Source organism: Ranitomeya variabilis, chromosome 1 (genome assembly GCF_051348905.1).
Source record: "Ranitomeya variabilis isolate aRanVar5 chromosome 1, aRanVar5.hap1, whole genome shotgun sequence".
In the NCBI taxonomy this organism is placed as follows: Eukaryota; Metazoa; Chordata; class Amphibia; order Anura; family Dendrobatidae; genus Ranitomeya; species Ranitomeya variabilis.
Window position 1 is genome coordinate 615659108 of NC_135232.1, and position 15815 is coordinate 615674922.

Sequence of the window (15815 nt, forward strand, 5' to 3'; positions counted from 1 at the left end):
AGGCAGCAAAGCAACCCCAAAACATCAGGGAACCTCCGCCATGTTTGACTGCAGGGACCGTGTTCTTTTCTTTGAATGCCTCTTTTTTTCTCCTGTAAACTCTATGTTGATGCCTTTGCCCAAAAAGCTCTACTTTTGTCTCATCTGACCAGAGAACATTCTTCCAAAACGCTTTAGGCTTTTTCAGGTAAGTTTTGGCAAACTCCAGCCTGGCTTTTTTATGTTTCGGGGTAAGAAGTGGGGTCTTCCTGGGTCTCCTACAATACAGTCCCTTTTCATTCAGACGCCGACGGATAGTACGGGTTGACACTGTTGTACCCTCGGACTGCAGGGCAGCTTGAACTTGTTTGGATGTTAGTCGAGGTTCTTTATCCAACATCCGCACAATCTTGCGTTGAAATCTCTTGTCAATTTTTCTTTTCCGGCCACATCTAGGGAGGTTAGCCACAGTTCCATGGGCTTTAAACTTCTTGATGACACTGCGCACGGTAGACACAGGAACATTTAGGTCTTTGGAGATAGACTTGTAGCCTTGAGATTGCTCATGATTCCTCACAATTTGGTTTCTCAAGTCCTCAGACAGTTCTTTGGTCTTCTTTCTTTTCTCCCTGCTCAATGTGGTACACACAAGGACACAGGACAGAGGTTGAGTCAACTTTAATCCATGTCAACTGGCTGCAAGTTTGATTTAGTTATTGCCAACACCTGTTAGGTGCCAAAGGTAAGTTACAGGTGCTGTTAATTACACAAATTAGAGAAGCATCACATGATTTTTCGAACAGTGCCAATACTTTTGTCCACCCCCTTTTTTATGTTTGGTGTGGAATTATATCCAATTTGGCTTTAGCACAATTCTTTTTGTGTTTTTTCATTTAAGACAAATTAAATGAAGATAATAATAGCAAAGAATTTGTGATTGCAACCATTTTCAGGAAGAAACTGAGTATTATCTGACAGAATTGTAGGGGTGTCAATACTTTCGGCCATGACTGTAACTGTGCATTGCTGGAGGTATTTTGCTAAGGCTGAACCCATTACCTGGGACTGCATGTGAGACCCTCTGTGGTGACGGCTCTGCTGTGTCTACTATCCCCATCCACACAATGGAACTAATGACTGGGAGAACAATGGCTTGAGGCCCCTTAGACACTAAGGGTACCGTCTCACTATACGATTTACCAACGATCACGACCTGCGATACGACCTGGCCGTGATCATTGGTAAGTCGTTGTGTGGTCGCTGGGGAACTGTCACACAGACCGCTCTCCAGCGACCAACGATGCCGAGGTTCGCTGGTAACCAGGGTAAACATCGGGTTACTAAGCGCAGGGCCGCGCTTAGTAACCCGATGTTTATCGTGGTTACCAGCGTAAAAGTAAAAACAAACAAACCGTACATACTCACCATCTGATGTCCGTCAGGTCCCTTGCCGTCTGCTTCCCGCTCTGACTGAGTGCCGCCGTACAGTGAGAGCAGAGTGCAGCGGTGACGTCACCGCTGTGATCTGCTCTCACTTTCCGGCCGGCAGTCAGTCAGAGCGGGAAGCAGACGGCAAGGGACCTGACGGACATCAGATGGTGAGTATGTACGTTTTTTTTTTTTTACTTTTACGCTGGTAACCACGGTAAACATCGGGTTACTAAGCGCGGCCCTGCGCTTAGTAACCCGATGTTTACCCTGGTTACCAGCGAACGCATCGCTGGATCGCTGTCACACACAACGATCCAGCGATGACAGCGGGAGATCCAGCGACGAAAGAAAGTTTCAAACGATCTGCTACGACGTACGATTCTCAGCAGGGTCCCTGATCGCTGCTGCGTGTCAGACACTGCGAGATCGTAACTATATCGCTAGAACGTCACGAATCGTGCCGTCGTAGCGATGAAAATGCCACTGTGTGACGGTACCCTTACGAGAGTCATGGAATGATTGCTTTTCTTGATTAGCAACCTTAGATCTGGCCTTATGTATGCATAAGATCCAGCCTGTAGGTCTTCTTCTGCTTACTATCACTGAATGGAAACATCAATTCCTGAGGCTGAACTGACAAGCAAGCACACAGCTAATACATCACAATAATAACATGGACGTAACTGGTGCACTGTGCTGGAAAAAAGTCTGCATCCCTTAGAGCTGTGGATTCCAATAGTTTTTAGAACAAGGCCAGCTCCTCAAAGTTATGTATGGAGATGGCGACTCTTAGATTTCACTTGTGCACACCAGTTGGGAAGTGACAGTCAGTCTTTGATATTTGTATACGTAGGCCCTATGATCGAGCACTCCACCCCTCAGCCTATGGTCATTTTAATCACAGCAGGATCCTATCTACCCATAGAAATGTAGGTATCAGCCCATGAGAGGAGTCACATTAGATTAGGTTCCCAGCATTGAAGATCGCCTTGCCGTGGCTCTATGTACAATGTAGACGGCATGAGCTGCTGAGCTCAATGACTGGCTGCAGCAATGCCAATGTGAAATCACCGCTGCAGCTAAACAGTGTATGTATAAGGAAAAGCTTTCTGCAATGGGACAACTCCTTTTAACCCTTCCTGATCTCACCATTATCCTTTATCCATCCTTCTTTAGGACCTGTACCTAGGTTTGGCATGTGAGTAAGAGACAGACATGCTGAGCTTAGCCTTACGCATCCTGTGACTCTTAACACGGGGTTTCCGGTTTTATGCAAATGAAGGTTAATCATTGTATTCTAAAAGTTTAACTACTTCCTTATAAATGTTGAGTTTAATTTTTTTTACTATTTTGTCCAGTCATAACAAGGGATGGAAGAATCGATTCACAAGACTACGGTTCATCGACCTGGTGAATAACCCGTGACTGCTGGACAGGAGGCCTGTGAATCTCCTTACCGCCAGGCTCTTCTTTTGATTGGCTGGAGTGACGTCATCATTGCGGTGTGACGCAAACAAATGACAGCATGCCTGCCCGGCTAATCAAAAAATGCCAGGAATAACGGGAGGCAAGTAGAAATTTGCAAGTCTCCTGTCCAGCAGTAACAGATTAAGGACCTGGACGATGGACCGGAATCCTGCGAATCGGTTCTCCCATCTCTAGCCATAACATATTGATGACCTATCCATAAGTTATCAGTATCAGATCAGTGGGGGCTCAACACCCGGCACCCTCACTGATTAGCTCTGATAGTGGCTGGATCTAATCACTTGAATGGCGCCGTTCTATCAAATGTGCAGTAGCCACTGCCATGTACCGCAGAACAGCTCCTATACCCGGCAGCGGCCCCTACACATTCAATGTGCCCTTTGCAATCTGTGGCCGCCAGACCAAATTTCAGCTGATCACTAGGGTTCCTGGTTGTCAAACCTCCACCTATCTAATATTGATGACCTATGCATAGACCTTAATTCCCGCACTGGTCGCGGGTCTTTTGACCTGAGTTTACAGGTTGTAAGTCCGGGTTAGAATACGTGCTGCCAGTCCAGACATTGTGGTCTGTATACGGAACATGAAATAACACTGGCTAAATTTAACCTCAGTCTGTACAAATTCCAGACTAAAATATTATGCTGCCATCCATTGACAGCAAGCAGTCTATTAAGGATAAGATAAACTTAAATTTAAAAAAATCAATAAAAAAAAATCAAACAACATTGTAAAACACTAATTTTAAAAGCAATTAAAGGACTTTTCCTGCCATTAGAAATGATCACATATGGCTAGGATATGCCATAGCTCGGAATGACGTTAAAGGGATTGGCCAAGAATTTGCAAATAAGGGTCTGTTTTTTGGAACAATGTGTTACGTACGGCATTTTTCCTTAGTTTTACCTTTGTCTCACTTGCCGCCATCGCTCTGTTATGTCTATCTGCGGTTTGACACACAGGGAAGCAGGAGCACAGAGACTTCCTGTAATCCAGCTCCAATTCCTGTAAGCTATTGTACAGTGGCTGAAGCAATGCATAATGGTGAGTGAAAGTTCCAGGATCTATAGTGCTGGCAGAATGATGAAGAGAAATCCCTTACCCAAACAAAGTGGATGACAAGTTACACAAAGTATAAGAATTGGAACTGTATTAAACTAGTAGGTTCACCAAAAACCGATTTTCAACTGTGGGGTTAGGGCAGTGAGACCATGCTTCTACTGGTTTGGGGAGAAATTAACATTGGTCTACAGTGATTTAAGATCGGTTCAGAAAATGAACAGGGAATGTGACTAATATATAGGCATCATGAAAAAAGCCTAGTCGCATGAGGCCATGTATTAATCTGTCAGATATGATTTGGTATCGCATGCCATGATATTTTCCTAAATGAATTCAACAGAAAAAAATCTCTGTGTATGAAAATGGAGACACTACGAGCCTGTACTGTAGGGACCCACATGAATCTATCAATATGGCATTACTAGTTGGCCCATGTGAAATGTTCGCACATTGGTTGTCGGGGGGCAGGCAATGTGTGTCACTGACATATATATGTTCTCACGAATATTTGAGCCCATGGATCCATTCTATGTCCATTTTACAAGCCGGAGAGAAAATCTCGCCATACGGATGTCACACGGATGTCACACGGATGCTTACATGCCAGAAAAACACAGTAAAAATGATGGAGAATTGACCCCATAACTGAGCGTATTTACACCATTGTATAATAATTGGGAATATCCCTTTAAAAAAAAAAAAAGTAATATCTGCAGATTATTTTACAATTTTTTTCCCTATGGTTGGATTTTTTATTTTCTTCAAGTTTTGCAAGGTTGTTTCCACCAATCTCTCCCATCGGGAAACAATGTACAGTCTGAGTTATGTAAATGCTGCAGTTTTTTACTTGGAACCAGAGGTGACTCCAGGTCACCAATAAGCTGCAACCTTTAGGGTATGTGTCCGCCTTCAGGATGGTCGGCGGTTTGGACGGAGTGGCAAACCCGCTCCACCCCCTTCTGTGATGCGATGATTCTGAATGTGTTCATTGCACACATCCGGCATCATCTCACCCCACACATAGGGCCCTGTGATTTACCATGCGGAGGCGCAGCGTCACCGCAAGGTAAACGGACATGCTGTGATCTTAAAAGACGTGCCGCATTTCCGGAATCGCAGGGCCGCCGGGTGTGTGTTACCATGCATAGTGGAGACGGGATTTGATAAAATCCCCTCACTATGCTGGAACATCTGGACGCTGCGTGTTTGACGCTGCGGCTCTGCGCAGCGTCAAACACGCAGCGTTTCCTGAACGTGGAAACATACCCTTAGAAGGAAGATAGACTTTTCAATGACTGTCCAATAATACGGAAAATCTGATTTTTCAGAACCTGTACGGTCTCTTTTAGGCTGCATTCATTTATATCTTCAGTTTTAAAGCTGAAGTCTTAAACAGGTAAAGTTTTACTTTTATTCTACTTCCACATGTGTAGCAAATATTTTATATGTACCTGTCAGAAATCAGCTGGGCAAAGAGTTCGGCAAGCTGGAAAGCCCCCAAGACAAATATTAGGATTTGTTTCAGCTTTGTATTAGTATGCTTTGGGGTAGTGTGGTGCCACCTGCAGGTCATTTTTCCTTACTGCAGTTTTATGAAAATTAATGTTTAAAGTGTATTTTGTGATAACATCGTGGATGTGTGGTTTGTTTGGCTATTTTCTTGCTGAAGGGGGCAAGTTTACCTTTCAAATGGTGTATCATTTGTGTGTGTGTGTGGGTGCAGTATGAACGGAGATACAAAGGAATCACAGAAAAAGAGTGTTTTGAAATAATATAGAAGGATGGCTCATACAAAAGATAATAATGTCATGCAGGCTCAACTGGACAATAGGGGAACCGGTGAATTCCCTGGTGGGCCCCCCAACCACTAAATTGGCACATTACACTTGACAGACTATATATATCTCATCAATCATCTAACAGGTTACTTATTTGTGAATGAGGGTAATGTAATATTTGCATGTGGCTGAAAAGTGGGCCCCCAGATTCAATATTACCCTTGTAACCCCAGTCCGACACGGCTACTACATGCACAAGGCCTCACACTAATCACTGACAGCTAAGAGCTTTAGGCTGCCGTCACACTAGCAGTATTTGGTCAGTATTTTACCTCAGTATTTGTAAGCCAAAACCAGGAGTGGGTGATAAATGCAGAAGTGGTGCATATGTTTCTATTATACTATTATACTTTTCCTCTAATTGTTCCACTCCTGGTTTTGGCTTACACATACTGATGTAAAATACTGATCGTGTGATGGAAGCCTTATAGGTGTATTGCCCCATTGTTCTAGCTGAGCCCCAATATCATACTTTAGCTTAAACCTGTTCTACCCATTTTCGAACAAATATGAGTAATTCATTTATTTTCGACACTATTGTTTCATACGTGGTGGTAAAAGTCATGCCTTGGAATGGTTTTATGTTTCATTTCCTTTAAGAAAGTGTATCAGTTTGTCCCCTGCAGGTATAAAGTTACGCCACGTCCCTCCCTGTGTCGGGCAAGCTGCAGCGTGCGAGTCAAGTTCACAATGTACAGGTGAGACTCCGCCGGTGGAGACCTCACTGATCAGGTAGCAGAAGGAGAGGGTTAATAGGAACAAATCAGAGGACAGGGAGGAGCGTCTTCTTCACTTTTTAGGAATTTTTGTCACACCGGCCTCTTGGTGTTTCAGCCTAGAGCCAACACGGCTTGTATTCGGAACGGTCGACCATGGGAGATGTAACGTCTACACGTACAGTATATTGGACGGATTAACCTGTTTCGGCAGAAACGTCATGTGTTGGGTTTAACCCATTATGGGGAGAAGATTTCTGTGATTGACGCAAGGTAGGATCACAGTCACCTTCAGTGTGCTGTAATGGTATTGATTAGTGATGAGCAAGCGAAGGTGTTATCTGAGCATGCTCGCTTGCTAACCGAGTGTCTGCGGCGTACTCGGAAACTATGTTCCAGTTCCCGCGGTTGCATGTCTCGCGACTGTTCGACAGCCGCAACACATGCTAGTATTGCCTGTTTGTTAGACAATCCCTGCATGTGTTGCTGCTGTCGAACAGTTGCGAGACATGCAACCGCGGGGACTGTAACATAGAATTCAAGCAGGCCGCAGACACTCGGTTAGCACCCAAGCATGCTCAGATAACACCTTATCGCAGCACGCTCGCTCATCACTATTGGTGATGCATGTGGCTATGTAACGCTATGTTCCCACACTGAGCTTTTGGCAAGTTTTTTATATTGGCAATTTTCTGCACTATTTCTGCGCATGTTAAGTAAAATAGGTTACTTGCTTTTTTTCGAAAATACGCAGCATAAAAACTCATCATGGTTACTTAGTTATTTGTTTTTCTTTTCTTTTTAGTGACTTTTCCTTTTTATCTTGTGGCATTTGTTGCTACTTTTTGTGCGTTATTGTTCAAAATGGCCCAGTGGGTTGATGAATTTTGCACAAAATTAAAGTGTTTTTTAATCTTTCTTTGCACCTGTTTAGAGCACCATCCTTTAAAATGCTGCATGCTACTCTTCAAATGTGCAATAATATTTTGTAGATTTTGCCCTCCAGTATGGCACCAGAATGCAACTGTGCAAAAATTAGAAGAGTCGCAAGTGATGAATTAGGGTGTGTGCAACATTGAGTCCCTTTGTGGCGTTTTTGGAGTAGAAACTCTCCAGATTCCTGCCCCCCCCCCCAAAAAAAAAAAACCTCAAAGCTCTTATGTTTTTGCTAATTTTTTGCTCCAAAAACTCTGCAAAAATCACTGTGTACGTACCCTTCGGCTAAAAGATCTGAAAGAAGAAAAGCATCCAACTTCGCCATGTTGGGCTCCTCAAAGGTCATCACCATAATGCACCCACCAGAATGAAGGGGCGCACCAAAGACAGGGGTATTGGGAGGTACTGAGGAGAGTCACTTCAGAGCTCACTAAGGACTATGGTGCTTTTTTTTGTATATAGCTGTATAATCTTTTTTGAAAGTTTATTTTTTCATGATATTAAAATTAACTTTTCTTTAGTTCAGCTAATTTTAATATCAGGACAAAAATTATTATTATTTTTTAAAAATGAATTATGCTGCCATTTAGAACCTGATTTGCAAAGTAACTACACCAGCCTCATCAGGTCTAAGAGATTAAAAAAAAATATATATATAATAATAATGCATGCAACAATGTATATTATTATTTATATATTATATTATATTTGGTGGTCACTTCCGTTATGATACATAATTGATTGCTAGTATTGCTATTGATTTTTGAGGCCCAGTTCACATTTGCCTTCTAATTTCTCCCTACCATAGAGCATTACATGTCATTTCTGCTGTCTGAGATAAACCATTCATGTCACTGATAAGAATATTGACAGTGTCTACATACTAAAACCTATCATTTATCATTAGCTCCTGCTCTCTATTGACTATAGCGTCTCCACACCCTGTGCAGATAAGTCATATTTACCACCTAACCTATGACCCCCCTCAGCAGATATAGACCCCCATGCCTGGATATTTCCTATACAGAGGCTAGCCCGAACCCCCTAAACAAATACGGACCCCTTAATTATAGCTCAAGACCTCATCCTAGAGCGGCCCACCTGTACCAGACAGATCCTAGACCAGACCTACTTTGCTTTCAGGCCAGATAAGAATTCCCCCCCCTCGAACGTGCTTGGATAAGGTGTTATCTGAGCATGCTTGGATGCTAACCGAGTGACTTTGGCATGCTCTGATAATATGTTCGAGTCCCAGTGGCTCCAGTAGTAAGGGGGAATTTTACCCTTTTGTAAAACTGAATGTCACCAGGTTTTTGCTACCAAATGTGATTGCAAAATTATGCAGGGGCAGAGACACTGATTCTAGTGTCACTAGAGGACTAGTAAATCTGCTGCCATGTAGCCCTCCATACTCATATAACCCCGCCTCTACCACTGATTGGCTGCTTTGTGTGTACACTGTGCATAAGCAGAAAGCTTCCAATCAGTGGTGTGGGCGGAGTTATTCTGAGCTCAGCATTAAGAGAACTGCTGGATCTGCAGCAGAGAAAACTGTGATTTTATCAAAACTACAGAAAGTAGCGCAGTAGGTGACACATCACTGGAATCAGGGTCTTTGCCCCTACATCATGCTGCTTTTAGCTGGGGTATCTAAAACCTTTATGGGTTTTTTTCACACTTTTCATCATCCTAACTAGGGTTAGGCTTACGGTAAGGTCTAGGGTTAAGCATAAGACTAGGGTTAGAGATGGAACTTGGGCAATAAAATTGTTATATAAAGTAATAAAAAAACAAAAAACAAATCTTTATTTATAAAATTCCATGCCTGATCTAAGCAGAAAAAAAAAAGGTCAAAATGCAATCTGTAATTATATGACAATACACGTGCAAGTGTGGGCTGGTGGAAGGTACTATGGATCCCAGGCTGGAGGACACAAAACACTCGCCTTGCCCCGGCAGCCCACCCACACTACTCCACGGCCACACATATAGATTCACACTGGATATGTCCACAGTGAATATCGTAATCCCATCTCATGAGAGTCACAGTGACTTGTAGGATGACAAAGTGACGTCAAATCATCCTGAAGGGGACAAATAAAATATTCAGAAATAAAACCACAAAAAAATAGAATTAAATGTATTGCTGATTAATACAAAACCAGGTAGATTAAAGTGCAATGTATCCGAATCCGGCAAATTCTGCTTCTACTGAAAATCATTTGCGTCCTTAGTCTTGCTGAGAGGCTGAAATATGATTCCTGCGTGACGCCTGTTCAATATTTCATTTACCCTTAGGCAGGTGAACGTGGTGTGTAAGCACTTGGTGGACTGAGAAAACACCTTAGGTTTGTGAAAGTATGTTCATGTGATCACACCTGGCACTCGTGCCTTGTAATACATCTATGTTCGGTATATTATATCACAGTACTGGCAGAAACCACGAATCAACTACATTCACCAAAGTGTTTCCTAGTTTTTGGATTACTAATATTAAGACTCCCCAACGGCACCTTGCGCATGCCCCGATTACGGCACATTTTTGTGCTTATCAAAAACTGTCCTTTGGCCTCATTCAAATATCAATTTTTCACGTCATTGTTCTGTTTTTAATATATACAGTATATTTATTATAGTTTGTGGCTATTCACATGTCCTTTTTTTTTTCCCGAGGACCGTGTGTCTGCAAAAAAAAATCAAAAAGATGTCAACATTTATTCAAGTCATGAAACAAAAACACCAATACAAGTGCAGCGCCCCAGAGTCCTGGTCGTTGCAGTAATGTCATTCTTCCACCAGGGGGAGTGATATTACGTCTGAAGGCAATAAAGGGGATCTCTTTACCAGGTATCACAATCCACACAACACACTTCACACACCAGGCCGCCAGTGGGAGCTATGCTTCTATCTATTAGGGCACTCCTCACAGAAGGGTAAAACTGGTGGTTTGGTTAGAAAGTTAGACAGAAGCTGGCTGGGCTTCACCCAGTCAGAACCCGACAGAGTTTGGCAGAAGCTGTCTGGAGCGAGTTCCAGCCAGATCCAGACTGTGGTCTGAGGAGGACGAGGGTCCACGGAGTTGCACCTGCCTCACGTGCGGCAGCATCCTAGGAAAGAGACATTAGAAGAGAAGTGTATTGCAGTGAGTGAGAAACGAAGTCATAGCAAAAAGGAGAGGAAACCAGAAGGAGTTCTGCCCTGTGAAAGGCTGCTTCCTTCTGAGGCGCAGGAATCCCGGTGGCCAGAACACCGAGGGAGTAAGGATCTCTATGCTTTACTTCAGAGACTGGCAGGACAGTTAATTCCACGTTAGCTGCCCGACCTTATACCCAGGAGGCACGGTGGCAACTTGTGGAGGCCGGGGCGTCGTAGGGTCCCTGTAAAAAGCCTCAGGCCACCAGTCATACGGGTTTTGTCCTATCCTATCCATCAGGGGGACAGAGGGAAAGAGACTAACATCTCCAATAGTTGTGAGGACCTTACCGAGAAGCTCAGCAGGGAGGTACTACAACACCCAGGCGCTAGAGGAAGGCTACTGATTTCCACCTGGATAAGGAGATTCTGGATTTGCCTTCAGACCAGCCGGACTCTGCCTGCCCTGTGGTCCGTACCCTGGACTGTGGATGCTGAAGCCATCAGTAAAGGTAAAGAGACTGCAATCTTGTGTCCTCGTTCTTCACTGCGTCTCACACCATTCACCATCTACACTCTGGGAAGCCCTGGGGATACACTTCACCTGTGGGAAGGTATACCATCTAGCTGCCATTGCATCACCCCAGCAGACCCCTAAGCAGCGTCGGTCACCCTGACCGAATACCACAGGTGGCGTCACGAACATTATCCCTTTAAAGACCTTTCCCCTTATTTTACAACGGACGTTCCCCTAGGCCCACGGACCGGGTCAGCCACCGTGACATCCCCGCTGAGAGAGAACCGAAGGACCCGGTACCGAGTACCCCATTGCCCTACGGGGGCGCTACACAAGTCTATAGTTCTGTGAAAATCACAGCCACGTGTGCTGTCCACAATCAACAGGATAAGAGCTTGTTCACACGGCCGTATTTGCTGCTTGGGAATAAAACGGATCGCACTTGGACCAAAGTTACTCAATGGGGCAGTGCAGATGAGCGATTTTTAATCACTGACCCAATCTGCGTGTAAAAAATAAAAATCGAAGCAGGCGCTAGTTTCTTCCATAAATTGGATGAGACTTGCCAGGTCAAGTCTATGGGTGCGCAATAAAAAAAAAGTTAAAAAAATCGGATCCAATACAGAACCACAATATAGCATCCGTTTTTACGGATACATTGCCATTTTTTGTTAGGAAACTGTAAAAAATTATACGCTGCTACTGTAAATAGGGGACTGCACACGGATGACAAGTGAGAAAAAAATCATCCAAGTTTACTGAATAAAACAATTTTTTACACGCTCATCTGAAGCTATCCTAAATGGCAGAACCAGTGTTGAAGTGGGATCTCAAGGTCCCACCTGTATCATCAACTCTGGGGGCTACTGTTCCACTATGTGCAAATATTACATTTACCCTCATTCACAGATGTATTTATACTTCTATATAATAATAAATAAGGTAATTTCTTAAATTAATGATGCTGCCATTATCTGTAGACATTGAATCATGTATATTGTGCCAACTGCTGCTCTTATAGATTAATAGGGGCTTACTCCTGCGAAGAGGCCTACCTGGGAATTCTCCTGTTCTCCTGTGGTCCAGTCTGAGCTTGGGCAGAAGAAACTTTGGATTTTTTCAAGGTTTTTTTAGTGTATGAAAAAAAAATCTCCAAAACACTAATTAAAAAAAAACTATATATATACACACACACACATATATATATATATATATATATATATATATTTTTTTTTTATTTATTTATTTTCACGTACATAAAAAATAATTGAACATCAGAGGCCTAAATGCCTATGAATGCTTTCCCAGTATTGAAATAATATTGTTTCAAGTTAACCTGAGTAATGTGGAAGTAAATGGCAGCTTGCCAACGTAAAACATTTTTTTTACACGACTGTGTGAAAACAAATATACAGTAAAATGTGCACAATGGAGGAAGAATAATAACATACAAGCTAAATAGAACGGCGTCATTTGTTAAGAATTGCACGCACGCTAAATTATGTGTTGCTACTCACTCTGGATTGTGAAAGTCAATAATACATTTGTCACAACCATCACAAGAAACGAAGTGACACAGAAAAAGATTAAATCTTGCCAATTGGGCCATTTTCCCCCTAGACATGATACCACTTTCATTAGATGAGCGGATATGTTAGACTGCGCTCAACGAGCAGATGACACTTTACAGATGCCCAGCTTAATTGGTGGCTCCATATTTTTAAGTTCTGAGTTTGGTGAATCAGTGGGTGTACTGGGGGTCGGACGCTCAGCGATTCCAGTACACACCCAATGTCATTTTGAGCTGTCATTGGCTCCAGTGGCAAACCAGATTCTGCACTATTTTCCTCCATGAACTGTTTCAATCCAGGAACCCTCAGAGCTGATCAACTGATCGGTGGGGTGCCAGCTGTTGGGATCCCACCCATATGATATTAGACAGCCCATTTAAAGGGACTGTCAGCAAAGAATGACTGTTCAAACCAAGAACAGGCGCTCAGTGCACCCTCGGTGTGGCCAAACAGTTCGGTGCACCTTCCCACATACCTGTTTTCCATTTATCTCTGCTCTCCTCCCTTCTCTATAAAACCAGTGCTGTCAATCAAAATAGAGGGGAACGGAGATATAGGGAAAACAAGTAGGTGGGGAGGTGCACTGAGCTGCTCAGTCACACCGATGGTGCACATGGCACCTGTCCTTGGTTTGAACAGTCCCCTTTAAAGGCCATTTGTGACCCTAGAAAATCGTATTATACTACAATGACCACTTCAGATGGAGTCTTTTGCTTTATCTCATTGGCTTGCTGCCATGATAACCAAAATTTTGGCCATCGAAACTCTTCTTTGGCCCTTCGGTGGGCCAGGCCTACCAAGATTATTGGTAACATGTATCAGTTTTCATTTCTCTCTGGATATTTCAGGACCATGTTGTGCCAAATGTTTTCTCCCACGAAGACTGGCCCGCAGTAGCATAATCCTGAATAATACGTTTAGCTTTCTCTTCAGACTTTATTAGATTTCAGGATTAGGCACGTGAAGCGGAGTCAGATGGAACAGGTACAACAAGTTAATACCAATTCCCAGCTCCTTCATTATCCTTGTAAAGTATAAAATCCTGAGTCACATTTGATCCAAAAGTTTATTCTATGAGGAGTCAGCAATTCATCCAGTCACCAAACTGGGTCATCCGGATCAATCGTTGGCTCTAAATTGGATTGTGTTCATGTGAGTCACCCGGCAGTGATGCAGAGGCAGAGCATCCAGCAGGAGGGATGACGTGGGATCTGCGGAGCCGCTAAACATTCACAGTGGATTATTACAGTGCGATGTTAAAAACTCAAACTTGAGAATCTGAGACCTGTCGAAATCACATGCTGTATTCACAAATATATGTAATCGCTGCTGACCCACTTACCAGGATGACTTTGCGACCCAACGTTAAACTACTCCATTACCAATCCTTTTTTTGGCATTTATGACTGCTGGGATAGGGTGACAGAAGGAGACATCTTCTTCTGTCTAACCGCCTAGATGCAACATTGGCAATTGCCACGGCATCCAGAGCGTTATGGCAGTAGTACTGTCTTCCAGGTTTAGCAACACACTATTCAGTGCCTGCTTTAATCCCCCCACTCCACACCCACCGCAAGAAGAAAAGTGAGATGAGCAGCTAAAAATGCAATCTGATAGTAGAAAGCAGTAGGATTTGACAACTAGAAATACAGTCAGACTAGCAGCCAGATTAAGGCAGAATCCCCTATGAAAAGAAATATATAGGATGGATTATTTTTTTACTGTGTCAAATATCCACGTGATTGATGATAACTCGCTGGAAGCTGAGACACTCACTGTTCCCAAGAATGGTCTAAGAAATTTCTGGAGGTGGGCGCTCCATTCTTGGTCTACGGGACATCCAATGAAATCCAAGCGTTGCGCTGTTATTTGGAGCCGTCCCATAAATAAGGAATGAAGTGGTGGCTCGTCCATGCGGCCATCTCTCCCATTCTATCCTGCCATTTCAGAGTCCTGTTTTCAAGTTGGAATGATCCCTTTAATAATCAATAGGAATATAATGGAGTCATAAGAAAAATTATTTTCATAATTGCTTTGCAGTTAGATTCTATCTGTAATTTTCGCCCAAACTAATTGGGCATTTAATAACTCCTAACTACGCTGTTACTGTAATGTTAGTCACTGAAGCTATTAACATGGTCAGAGTTTTCTGCATCTATATTTAAACATGTGGCATCCATATTCCAGGACCTAAAGTCGGAACTTTATGTACACTCTAAATTGCATGTTTTCACAATTTGGCAAAAAAAAAAAAAAATGGTAATGCCACAAAGGAAGTAGAGTAATGGCGCATGTATAATGTAATGGCTCAGTATAGCTGAGTGTGCACTGCTGCTACTACAGTGGCAAATCTGCTCCATTTACAGTCTATGGGCGTGCATGGAGCTGTAGTGAGCATGTGCAACATATACTCCATTTACAGTCTATGGGTGTGCATGGAGCAGTAGTGAGCATGTGCAACATATACTCCATTTACAGTCTATGGGTGTGCATGGAGCAGTAGTGAGCATGTGCAACATTTGCTTCATTTAGAGTATGTGTCCACGGTCAGGTTTGCTTCAGGCTTTGGTCAGGATTTTATGCAGGTAAAATCCTGATCAAAAATGCACCTGAGGTCACTGGCAGGTCACCTGCGGTGTTCCTGCGTGTTTTGCTCATTGTAGCAACATGCTGCGTTCCGAAAAAACGCAACGCATGTGCGTTTTTGCGGGAAAAACGCATGCGTTTTTTAATGCACAGTGGAGACGGGATTTCATTAAATCCCCTCCACTATGCTGTAACATCTGGACGTTGCGTTTTGACGCTGCGGCTCAGCGCTGCGTCAGAAACGCAGCGTTTCCTGAACGTGGACACATACCCTAACAGTCTATGGGTGTGCATGGAGCTGTAGTGAGCATGTGCAACATCTGCTATTTACAGTTAATGGGTGTGCATGGAGCTGTAGTGAGCTACTCTATTTGCAGTGTATGGGTGTGCATGGAGCTGTAATGAGCATGTGCAACATCTGCTCCATTTATAGTCTAGGAGTGTGCATGGAGCTGTAGTGAGCATGTGTAACAGCTCCATGCACACCCATAGACTGTAAATGGATCAGATGTTGCACATGCTCACTACAGCTCCATGCATACCCATAGACTGTAAATGG

The 15815-nt window shown here is 43.3% G+C and overlaps 1 protein-coding gene across 4 annotated transcripts in view; it reads left to right on the top strand.

The window, feature by feature from the left end:
• PAK6 (p21 (RAC1) activated kinase 6) overlaps window positions 1-15815 on the top strand; it is a 98110-nt gene that overhangs the window by 13065 nt on the left and 69230 nt on the right. For 2 of the 4 annotated variants that reach the window (XM_077260647.1, XM_077260646.1), the window contains exon 1: window positions 6573-6787. The exons of 1 other annotated variant lie outside the window; for it this stretch is intronic. The gene's annotated coding sequence lies outside the window, so the exon portion shown is untranslated. Of the gene's footprint in view, window positions 1-6571; window positions 6788-15815 lie in introns of those variants that run through there. One more of the 4 variants, XM_077260651.1, reaches the window with a different exon arrangement.